Below are 13,912 nucleotides of genomic sequence, written 5' to 3' on the forward strand. Positions count from 1 at the left end.
GCTCAAATGTATGTCTAAACTATTTCAGAACTTACAACAGTAAGTCCCGAATGTTCAGACTATTTGCCCTTTCTCATAATTCGAACTATGAAGAGGGATGTCGTAATCATAATCGAATTTGAGAACGCAATTAGCACAACTGCTAACTCCTTAAAATCCACTTAGTGAAAGCGTTTTCTCACAATCATTTTCATGAATTGGAGAGAAACCTTTTGCCACTCAGATTTTATGGTATATGTATTCCTATCCATGTGAATTTGTCATAACAGTAATCACAAGACAAGGTTTGTGATAAATCTAAACTCATATGGACTGAACTTGTTCAATCTTAATTTCTTGGCACTTCGTAGTATAGGGCCTACCATATATAGCTTCCAGGTTGTTGAACAGCTCACCTATACTGGTCAATGAACTTTCATAGATCAAGGTGCCTTTCCTTATGCAAACAATTGAGAACTCTTAGAATTCACATGCATAGTCAACTTTAACTGGAATGACACAGAAACAAGAATTTGTCAACACGATAGGTTACAACCCTCAAGTCGTGTGCTAGTGTTGAACAAAAGGTTTATACTTGATTATTTCTTGAAACTTTCAAAGACCTTTAAGAATCCCACTGACCTCTTGACATATAAGATTCTCTGTCGAGAAATGTTCCTCGACAAACAAATATTCAAGTGTTTGTACGGATTCTTATCAAGAAAACACTTCATATAATTGGTCTTAGTTGGTCTTTGTCTTATCCAAGACATCACAACTACCAATTTCAAATGTGCAAGAGTAAGAAACATTTCTACTCCACATTTCATGAGGTCTTATAAACTTTCTTAAAGATGTGTCACTCAAGGCATAATCTTGGAGTTCGAATCTAAGACTTAATTTTGGAACGATGTATGATTCAGCTTTTGATTTAACCATTTCAACAATTTCCCGATACCTCTTCTTGGTCATATAAATGCACCTAGGTGTCCTTAGAGGATCAATTGTGACACAGTTTCATAATCACTAAGACGAACATAAAACACGATACTTAAGTATTCTCATTTCTTTTCAGATTTGAGAAACTTTTATCTTTATGCCTAAATGATTATTCTTATTCGTTCTGTCATACATTGAAACTTTTCAAATGATTCAGAATTACACTTAATCTTATAAGTATAACCATGTTTCCTAAACTTTTAGTAAATCACGACGAATTGTCTTATCGTTCTTTGTGGCGGACTTGACCAGTGCACATCAATGTGTACCAGATCTTACAGTCCTTCACTTGACTCACATACATATGCGAACAAGGAATTAGTCCCAATTTTCCCAAGTACCAAGATTTTCATACATCATATAATTCAAATCACATGATTCCAATTTTCTGTCCAATTGAAACTTGGGCGATGAGAATCTTTCCTTACTAACAAAATTACGACACTAATATAATCAATTTAACTAAGAATCAAACATTTTCTACATTGCTATTAATAGAAACATATAAACAACAATTTTCATAAATTCCATTGCAAGGAAACATAAAATAAGATAAAATCAAATTTTTATTTATTTATTAAGTTGCGGAAAAACATGTCCTTACAATGCAAATACTTATGAAAACTATGTAACTAATATTCCTAAGCAATCTATCATAACTCCTAAGTAGCTCAAAAAATCCGGTCATCAAACAATGCGATCGAAATCCATCTCTTCGCGACCAGACTCAACTTACTCTTCCTTTAGGCGTTGTTTCTTTTCTTCTATCCTAAAAAAACATCAAAATGCAATCTTATCACATCATGTATTAAGAATCTATAAATAGGAACTTAATAGAGTTAGATAGTGAGCTTACCTGAAGTAGAGTCATACATTTTGACTTTATCATCCTTGCGATCCTTTAGGTAGATACAGCAGCTTCGCATCCAATGCCCCTTCTCTTGGAAATAGAAAAAACAGACTCATTCAGAATGGTGCATGGGACTATCTTAGACTCCTCCTTTCTCTTTACCATTTGGTCAAACGGTTTGACCATGACCGATACCTTTCCATTGGGAAGAGAATACTTTTTTGGACTTCCAATGTTTCCATTGTCAATGTTGATGGAAGTTCGGGAAGTTGATCTTCCAATCAAATTTCCTTTACAAGTATGCCAAATCATTGTTGATTTAGTAGCAATAAGCAAATAGGTTAGATCAATAAGGGTCACGTCGTGATCTGCCATATAGTAGTCCTTAACGAACTGACTATACGAATCGGGAAGTGACTGAAGAACCAAGTCAACAACCAACTTCCTCGGGAAAACGACACCCAACATCCCTAGTCTATCAATGTGCGACTTCAACTCCAAGACGTGTGCACTTACAGACCTTTCATCTTGGTGTTTGCTTGCCAATAGGGCTTGAGTGACCTTGAACTTTTCAAGTAGATGAACACGTAGGTCGGGGAGAACTATTGGAGGAGGTGGAGGAAGTGAAGAAGGATTTCCATTTCCATGATCCAATCGTGGAACATCATCTTCATGTGGAAAGCTTTTTCCAAAAGATTCGGGAAGACCATAGTTGTTAGAATCAGACATATACAAAACGGGAGAAAATTCAAGTTAGTTGATTAAATCCTTAATATATCACCTAAATGAAATATCAAGGCTAGGACCCAACACAATAATTTACAATTCGGAAGAGGGATGTCGTAATCCAATTGCAAACTATTTGTTGGTAGGTAAGTGACGATTTACCAATTCCACCACGAAAAAAGAAAAAGAATATTAAGTTTTAGATGAATTGAAAGTCCTAGATCTTTTGAGATTTATTGAACTTTTCAATGGCATGTTTAATCTCGATTATGCCCTTCAAGTTTGTGACTAGGATACCGATGATCACAAATAAGGTGTGAATAACCATGCAAATTAGCTTGATACTCTCAAAGACATTTATCACCTAATCAATGTGGCGGTTAACCACATACGCTCTATTGATCTATTATAATCTACGAGCTACCCATTTCCATCCTACATTAGTCCCATATTAGTGTGCCGGTTAACCACACACGCTCCACTAACGACCAATAAGGTGCAATGTGAAATTTCATAGATTAGCATCAAATTCACATTTTTCCTAAAGTAACGAAGATTTGGGAATTTATAATAGTGTTTAGTCACTTCGTATTTCACTATACTTATAATGGAATTTTGTGTCTTATCCTACCCGTTCGGCTAACGACCCTCCACTAGTCAAGAGTGTGGTGGGTAAGATTGGATACCCAATGGCGGTTATTTTACAGGTCGCTTCCTTAAACACCCCTTATAGACTAGCTTAATGAATTAGCCTACTAACGGTAAGGCTTACTTTTACTTATACATATATAATATATTAAACTTTTAATTTTATATAGTATAAAGGTGTATTTTACACATTTAAAATACTATGTGGTTTAATCTATTAATAAATTAGACTTTTAATTTAATTAATTTTAAACCATGTCATTATGGATTTATTAATTCTGTCTTTTAGTTAAACACTTAATTAATTTAATAAAACCATAAGGGTGTAATTTGAACTATTCAAAATACTTGGGTTTTAGAATTTAATATTTCAAAATTAAAACTTTTAATTAAATTTAAATTCCAAAACTTGAGGGCAAATTTTGAAACTTTTTCAATTCCTTTTAGATCAAATTTGAAAACATTTAAATCAATCATAATTCAAATCAAATTTGACCTAATCCAATATTATATGGTAAGATAATTCAAATCAAATTCTACAAATAATTAATTTATCATATAACTATGTAATTATCTTAAAATTGATAATTATCTTGCAATTAGATGAGGATAATCATTACCATATTATAAAATTTGAATTTTAACAGTTAAAACAACTTATGGTGATTATCCTAGTCTAATTTTAGCCAAAAATCAGAAAAATATGCCATCAGTACCAAGTTCACGTCGTGAGGACCCACCACCTCGTGGTGATCAGGAAGAAAGCAAAAACGAAAATTTTCTAGCTTTGAACAATTCATATTAGTATCACATATAACAGAAAAAACAACTTAGGCTCTGATACCACTGATGGGTTTTGAGCATAACATCATTCCTATGGTGTACATGCAACCCTAATTGCTTTGGATCTAGGTTTTTCTCAAGTTATACATTCAAATAATCATCCAAAGAATAAACCCTAATATTAGCATACATAATTTCGAAATCCATATGTAAAATAGGGTTTGGAACATTACCTCACTTGTAATGTAGCAATACCAAGAACTCATTGACCTTTGAAAGTTTAGTGTCCCAAGTGTTGCACATCTAATGGAGTCACAAACACTCAATCCAAAGGAAGACTTGGAGAGATGAGATTTTCGGCCACTTTAGGGTTTCATAAAGCACGGGACAAAAATCCTTAATATTGGGGTCTATTTACTTGTGGCTGCTAGGGATTTAGGTGGAAATCGTAATATGACTGCTTAGGTGTTAAGAAGCCCATGGACACCTTCTAGAATACCCCTTGGATGAATTCTTTATGGGCTTCCCATAGAATTCGTCCAACCTTATTCTAAGGCGATCCATCAGCCCTATTGCAACTATCAGTGATTTGCAATATCAGTCCCGAATTATTTAATCAATCTCTTTTGACCACTAAATTAATTCCAAATTAATTTCTGATCAATACTACATAAATAATATGATTTTCAAATAATATATTAATAAAACCATTTTGAGTACCAATTTATTATTCATATAACAAATGCTACTCTCTCTCTCTCTCTCTTTCTCTCTCTCTTTCTCTCTCTCTCTCTCTCTCTCTCTCTCTCTCTTTTTCTCTCCACTTGTCATCCTATCAAGTTGCATGAGTGAAGGCAACCCAAGAGGACCATGCTCATAATCAAATCAAGTACATACCAAAATAGTTATGAGCTTAGACACCTAATCCAACAGGTGCAAGATTGAGCACCGCCTACAGTCAAGAAGTCCAAGAGTTAGATACTCATTCGAAGGAACATAGAAGTTATAGTTATTACCTAGGGTGAAGAGATAACGTATGGAGTCATTATAGACGCCATGCTTTGTTCATGATTTCGGGACGTAATCATCCTAAGGGGGAGATAATTTAAACGCCCGCAGATTCGGGCTAGTCAATTTAGAGACAATAAGTGTCAAAAATTACTTTTAGATAGAAGAGTATTTAGAATAAATGATCTTAACTAAGTTATATTATATGTCACACGCGTTTAGTACATATAAAGAACGCTGAAATCCGAGTTATATTGAAGAAGTTATGACCTGTCGAAGTTTTACGGCAAAACCGACACGACACCGAGAATCTTAAAAAGCGAGTTTGCGATAAAATAGTTTTTATCCTTAGCGGTCTAAAAAAAATTGTAGTAATATGTTAAATTGAGAATGAGCATAAAAAGAACATTCAAATCTAACTTTGTATGAGGAAGTTATCATTTTTTTTAAGATTTAGCAGAACAGTGCACATCCCATAATTCAAATTTTAGATCGATCAATTTTTATCCGACGCAACCTAAATGAAAATTGAATATCTCATTAATAGGAGTTCAACAATAAAAAGACAGTAAAAAACGGAGTCCGTATGTTGAAGTTATGAATCTTACACGGTCGTTAAGCAGTGTAATCATCTCATACTGTTACGTTTAAAATTGGTCGAGAATTAGTTGATGAAGTCAAAAGCAAAGTTGTAGATCTTGTCAATACATACATGTGGATATAAATAACGTCAAAAATGGAGCTCGTATGCGAAAGTTACGAAATATAGAATTCGGAATGATGCTGCTACTCTAGTACTTCCCAAGTGCTAAGAGGCGAGTCCCGGAGTGCCAGAAGGTTCCGAGAAGAAGAGATTTTAGCTCGGTAGATCTTCCCGCGCCGAGCCTAGTTCCTATCCAAACCTCTCGGTAAGTGAGTTATGTTTACCCTACTTTAAGTATAACTTATGTTTAAGTTCAATATCGTTATTATGAACATATAAACAATAAATATATTATAAAATATAATATATAAAGTGTTATTAAAATATCTTTTAACTACTTGCGGTACAGGGAATCTATTTTGAAGGGCCGCATAGGGTTGTTGGATTTTAGAAGTGCTATAATGCTAAAATGGTCCTGCCCTCCGGTGTGTCCTGTCTGGCCCCTCTCTTTACATAGTGGTTGAAAAGTATTGTTTAACACTTAGTAAACAATATCGCTCGTAAACAGCCGTGATAAATATTAGACTAAAATTTAGCGGTACTGATACTAGGTTTCATCGAAGGAGAATAGAATTGTTAAAAGCCAAGCGCTGACCGAGTTGGGAATCATCGCTTTAACAAGTGAGTGCATAGTCTCTTTCGTGAACATGATTTTAATACAAGTATTGATTAAAGTATTAAATATATGTTTGTGTGTGAAATATTTGTTATAGCCTGAAATACACGTTAAAGAGAATATTTGATAACATATGATGATTTAGGATACCAAACAAACCTAAATTAATTGAGATGGATCTCCGGTAATATCTACTTATGAGTGTGGGTGAGATATACATGGAGAGTCGAACTTTAAGATTTTTCATTGATCCAAGAGCATGGATTAGACATAGTCATTTGTGCTTAGTGCGAGAGTATGGAGAGGACATGAGTTATTTGTCATTAATCCGGGAGTACGGACTAGACATAGTCAATTGTATCTAGTATGAGAATATGGATTAGGTAAAGAGGTTAATTTTAGATCCGCCAGCATAGATCGTGTCGTTGTGCGGATCGATGGGATGGGGTAAAATTGCTTTTATATATATATATATATATATATATATATATATATATATATATATATATATATATATATATATATATATATATATATATATGGGAAAAATGAATATACCTTTAAAGGTATATAAGCTTAGGTACCCAAATCACCATACTACGTCATTTTGTATCATATATGTACATTGTAATTGTCTAATATTCTTATAATTCAACTTCTAACTTGATTTTATTAAAAGATTTTTATAAATTTCACATTTATTTTCCTCTTACATAATTTTCATTTTCAACTATAATATATATAGTGTAGTAGATGTTCGTCAAAAAAATGTGATGTAAAAGAAAGATAATAATGAAATTTTGAAAATCTTGAAAGTAATTCAAGTTAATGATTGAAGTTGAAGAACATTATAATAAATATATCAAACAAAACGACGTATTATGGTGATTTTGGGTACCTAAGTTTATATATCCTTAAGGGTATATTCACTTTTCTCATATATATATATATATATATATATATATATATATATATATATATATATATATATATATATATATATATATATATATATATATATATATATATATATATATATATATATATATATATATTACGCGAAAACTAACATGACATGACACTAGAATATTTAGAGTTTATCTTTTATTTTTACATGGTCCTATATATTAATTACGCGAAAAGTAACATAACATGACACTAGAAAAGAGAGAAATAATGGATGCGACTTAAATTGATTATTTGAATGGACAGCAAGTTCATAATTGTGATATATATCTGTTGGTACACTAAAACATGACAACGATGTTGGGGTTAGCATCGACTCATTTCACCGAAAACTGATTAATTCTTTTTTCATTTACTTCAAGTTTCATTAGAATGTTCTTGAGGGTTTTGCTTCATCGAAATATGATGAAATAAAATTACGAATTTGGTTTTATTATTGAGTATATTAATTTATGTTTAAGTCTATTTATAGTTTAAAAAATCATTGTTTTGTGTCATTCATTGAAAAACCAATTCTATAAACATTATTGTTATATTAAAAATTCCGTAAAAATATCACTAAATAACCTCATTGATACTCATGTGACATTCATCGAACAAAAAGTTTCATCAAAATCATTAGTTTTAATATTCCGAATAGAAATCGTTATGACGTGATTTTTAATTTTATTTTAATATATTATAATCATTAATTAGAGTAAATTACATAAATTGTCTCTATGGTTTGAGGTTGTTTGCATGTTTAGTTTCTATTTTTTTATTTATTTAAACCAGATAATATTTATAATTTATTTTTGTTGTCTCTTACTATTTTACCTTTGATAATATATTTTTAGTGTATTTATTATTTATACTATTAAATAAACACATTTCATCTTAGGGATGTTATTCGGGCCGGAACCGAACCGAACCGACCCGAACCCGAATAAACCGAAAATCGAATAAGGATAATTGTATGAACCGAAAACCAAACCAAATAAGCAATAGGGGTTCGGTTCGGTTCGGGTATTATTCGGTTCGATTCGGTTCCGACCCGAATAACCCAAATAACATGTACAAGATGATTAAGGAGCCGAATAACCCGAATAACCCAAATAACATTTACAATGTGATTACAAATATTGTATTTTGTATGACTTTTGTAGCTTATGATAAACACGAATTAACTATTCTTGATATATAAAATGTAAACTCCAACCACCACAATCTTAAGATATAGTTATTAAGCAACATATTAAACACTAAACATTAAACATCCAAAACACCTAAAAAAACTATCTATAAGTATATAAGTTAAACATTAAACATTACGTGAGTATTTTGGGTAACGATTGATATAACATAAGACCGAATAAGTAATCGTGTAGATGGAAAAAAAATGTGACTTTTCATATTCAGTTCGGTCCATTTGGACCGAATAAGCCCTTATTCGGGTAACCCGGACCGAATAACCCGAAAACCGAATAAACCTTATTTAATTACCCGAAAACCGAATCGAATTGCTTATTCGGGTCTAATTCGGTTCGGTTCGGTTCGGGTTTTCGGGCCAAATTCTCATCCCTACCTCATCTCAACCTAGACCCCACTCTAAACCAACGTACTCTCTTTCACCTTTGATAATATATTTTTTAGTGTATTTATAATTTGTTGTGTTGATTTATATTTAACGGCATGATGAAAGGGAAAAAAGGCACATAAAATTGTTGGTGGTTTTTAGGGAATAGCAGTAGAAGGATTCTCCGGTGGTGGTACACGGTGGTAGAATCATTCAATTTTATCATTGAAAAATTTTGTCTACACAATTTGCCTGTAAATTTTCTTTTCCAAATTTGATTGTTTTGTACTAAATTTCTCATTTATACTTTTTATTCCCGGTGCTAGTTAAAGAACTTCCTTGTTGCTAAAAGAATTATATCACCTTTATTGGATTAGTCGGGTTTTAGTTGTGCGATGGACCAAGTACATATACCTACATGCCATTCCAACATATACATACAAAAGAATGGCGTTTGTGTGTGATATTTCACTATAATCTACCACTTAATTTCAACATCATCTTATTATGTGTCTCATATGTCTCGTATGATCAAAGCAACTTAATTTGTTGGCTCATCAATTTCTATAAAATCAACATTGACACCTTTATTATGACAAGTATCATCATTCCCATCATCGTTACATGTAACATTATCAACATCACCAAGGTTTTGTTGAAAATAAGCTAGACTTCAGGGTGGGGGGGGGGGGGGGGTATTATGTAATATTATGGTAGACAGGCAGTTACAAAATGGAATTGTACCCTTTAAGGGGTGCCATTAATGGGTATCTTAAAGATGCGTCTTCTGAAAGGGTTCAACGGTTCATAAAGGGGTTGCATTGGTTGGCTAATAACCATCATTAACTGTCATCATGTCTAGTATAAGTATGTATGCATTGTGTCTATAACATGTTGATTTGTTGATTGTGAGAAAAATAAAAAGTTTACATTTTCTACACTAGAATCTATCCTTCTCTCTTCATGTTTTCAATGTCTTTGTCCAACATAGTGGTATCAGAGCCATGATGATTCAAAGACTAAAAGGTGAAGAAATGGAGAAAGACATTAGGACTAGAAAACATTGAAGAAAAATAGAAAATAGGAGGACAAGAGAAAAGGATGTGAAGGGATCTTTAGTGATATTTGAATATTGGAGTTAATGAAGAAGATGATGGCGTGAAGAAGGATTTATGTTGATGCTATTTTCATCCATGAATTCTAAAGTCTTTTGTTATCGATTCTGAGATAATTGAAGACATTGGAATGAAAAAAATAGGAAAATATGTTCAGAGGAAAAGGGTTCTCTTTGACTTGTTTTTTCATATTAAATTATAAAGGACAAGAGAAAGACGACATAGTTGAATATATTGGTGGTTGGTGTTGGGTTTTGAGCATTTTTACATTCCTATGTGATCATTCCAACCTAATTGCTTTGGATCTAAGTTTTTCACTAATTGAACATGCAAATTTGAATACCAAAGCAATAACCCTAAATCTAGCATACAATTTCCAAATTCATACAAAAAATTAGGGTTAGAAGATTACTTCACTAGTTATATAGTAATAATAAGTCAATCTTGATAATCCTTGACTCTTGAAAGCTTAGTGCCTCAAATGTTACACCTCAATGCAACAAGATGAGAGGAGAGACAAGGAAAAACAGCTAGGGTTATGTATCTTATGCATAGGGCGAAAATCCCATGTGGTGGGGCTCCTTATATAGTTGTGGGTTGCTAGGGTTTCTGGAGGAAATCCTAATTCCTTGCTTAAGGCTTAAGCAACCTATGGACCTCTTACCAGTAGGCCTTGGATGAAATCTATAGGGCCTCCCTATAGGATTTCGTCCACTCCTAATTAAGGAGTCCAATAGCCCAGTTTCACAACTATCAATGATTTGCAAAACAACCCCTCCATTATTAATCAGTTCCTTTAATCCCAAAATTAATTTCTTATTAATCACTAATTAATAATATGATTTCCAAATATTATATTAAACTTGTAATATATTAATAAAATCATTTTGAGTACAAATTTATTATTTCAAATAATAAATTATACTCTCTCTCTCTCTCTCTCCAAAAGGACCGTGCAACAATCAAATCAAGTACATACCAATTATAGTTATGGGCTTAGACACCTAATCCAACAGTGTCCCATTTGGATAAGTCTAATAACTATAATTGCAAGTATGACTTCAAAATTTTACTAGCAATCGTAGCTTTCAAAAGCCGTTGTTGAACTCTAATCTAATCAATGACGCGTCCTTTATATAAGTGATCAAATATCCCACTATTCTATAAGATATCCTATAGACATGATACATGGATTATAATCAATCTCTGTCCAAAATTTGTTTCCCGATTTCTGATTTATGACGAATGACTAATTGAACAAATCAAATCAGTCTAGGCATGGCCAAGCGCTTCAGATGTTATCAATAAATCATCAAGGGGCCCACATATATCGCTTTTATCCCATTTAGTGTAGAAGGAGCGGATAAACTTCGAATCATATACTTGCACTATTTACTCATCAAATCACACACAACAATACATTTTATAACATCAAGTTACTGATGCGTTTACATATTATTAATGCACAACCGACTCATAAACAACAACTCATATGTCTTCATTTCAAGAATATAAGATATTCTTTTCTCAAAAATTACCCATGATAAAAATCCATGAAGTAACTCTAAGCGTGGGTCAATCCAATACTCAAATTTCTATTTCAGAAGTACTCATGAACGTTGTAGCAAACATTTGTAGTGTCTAAACACTTAGACAATCTACAAGCCAATTCATGACAGTCTTGAAGCATTTTGAGCATTCTAACACTCCTAAGGTGTACATGTAACCCTAGAAACCTTGGATCTATGTTTTACTAAGATACATTCAAATTTGATTTTTCCAAGGTTCTTAACCTAACTAGCATGGAATGAGGAATTTGAAACATAAAATCTAGTAGAAGAACTTACCTTTCTTGTTGCTTGGATTCCTTAAGAACTTTGTGATCCTAGCACCCCAAATGTGATGCCTCAAGTGTTTCACACAACACCACAACTCTTAGAATAACTTTGCGAGAAGTACACACACACACACTCAAAATCGGCTAGCCCTTTTTTTCTTCACTTAGTGCCGATTTTGGTAGCTCATGGAGTCTTTATATAGTGTGTCACAAGTAGGCTTATACCATGTAAACCCTAATTGACATGAATTTTCATTTCCTCCATGATCCGTGGGTTTTAACCTCCATGGAGCATCCATGGAGTACCCAATGGATTTTAGCCCAATCCAATAAACCATGGATCATTAGCCCACTATATAAGAATAGATGATTTACACAATCAACCCCATATATTTAGTTAGTCTCTTTTTTATCACAAAATTAATTCCAAATTAATTCTTGATACTAATTAAATAATATTATTAATATATTAGAACTTATAATATATTAATAAACCATAAGTGTCATTTTCTCATTTTGTATATCCAAGTGTTATGATGCCATGAAACCCAAATAGACCATGCCAACCAGGTCAAGTACATACCGGAAATAGTTATAAACTTATACACCTAATCCAACAGTATCCCACTTTGATAAGTCTAATAACTATAACTGCAAGTATGAATTTAGGAACCCATCAGCAATCGTAGCTCTTTCAAAGTCTCGCACAACTAAGATGACATGCCATTTAAGATAATTGGTCATATAATTCTCTGCTCTCAAGATATCAGTCGGACAAATACATGGAATAATGTCGTACTTATTGTCCAGTAGTTTATTTCTCGATTTCCGATTTGTTTGACATAGAACTAAATCGAACACATCAATTTAGTTCTGAACGGGCCTAGTACATAGGTCAAATCAAAATCATCAAGGGGCCCAGATATCGCTTTTAATCCTCCAAGAACTGAAAGGATATGCTAAAATTCGACTCATATGCTTGTTCTACTACTTGTTGAATCATACACAAAGGCATGTTTAATAACATCGAGTTACCAATGCATTTTCGTACAATCAATGTATAACCAACTCATAGTCAACAACTCATATCTCTAGGTTTGAAGACTTATATGATATAACCGTCTCACGATCACTCGAGATAAATTCCATGAAGTGATACAAGTGAGCGTGGGTTGAATCCAATACTCGAATCTCTATTTTAGGAGTACTCATGAACACTGCAGCCCCTTTGTCCTAGACAAACTGTAGACCCTTCATGACAGTCTTGCCTCATTACCTACTTCCAAAGTATGATTGACTGTGGATGGTTTGAATAATATGATATACCATAACATAATTATACTGGAAGTCAAAACATGCAAAAATGAAATGATAGTAAACGATTGACAGAAGATAGCAACACTTTACTTATAAATAAACAACTTTTATTTATCATCAAATGTCAATTACGCTTTACAAATTTCAAAAGTGATCTAATTTCTAAAACTAATATCATTCTTTAGCCCAATGCGCCTAACATGCTAAAGATGCTTAACCCTCTCTAGTCCCTTCGTGAGGGGATCTGCTGGGTTATCATCCGATGATACCATCTTGGCCATGAGGAGTCCTTCTTCTATTCGATGTCTAATGAAATGGTATTTTCTATCGATGTGTCTGGATCTCCCGTGATCTGTTGGTTCCTTGGCTAAGGAAATTCCACTTTCACTATCACAGAAAATCTCTATAGGCTCCTTTATAGCTGGTACTACTCCAAGGTCTCCAATGAATTTCTTCAGCAATATGGCCTCCTTTTCTGCCTCGCTAGCTACTATGTACTCTGATTCGCAAGTTGAATCAGCCACTGTCTCCTACTTGGGACTTTTCCAAGTAATTGCTCCTCCATTTAAGGTAACGACCCAGCCTGATTGAGAGTGGAAATTGTCCCTATCAGTCTGGAAGCTAGTATCACTATACCCTACTAGTCTTAAGTCATCACTCCCACCAAGGGTAAGGACCCAGTCCTTAGTCCTCACCAGGTACTTGAGAATGTTCTTTACCGCAGTCTAGTGAGCCTTGCCAGGGTTCCCTGATATCTGCTGACCATGCTCAAAGCAAAGGCCGAATTAGGACGAGCACAAGTCATAGTAT

This window comes from Lactuca sativa, chromosome 4, assembly GCF_002870075.4.
Source record: "Lactuca sativa cultivar Salinas chromosome 4, Lsat_Salinas_v11, whole genome shotgun sequence".
In the NCBI taxonomy this organism is placed as follows: domain Eukaryota; kingdom Viridiplantae; phylum Streptophyta; class Magnoliopsida; order Asterales; family Asteraceae; genus Lactuca; species Lactuca sativa.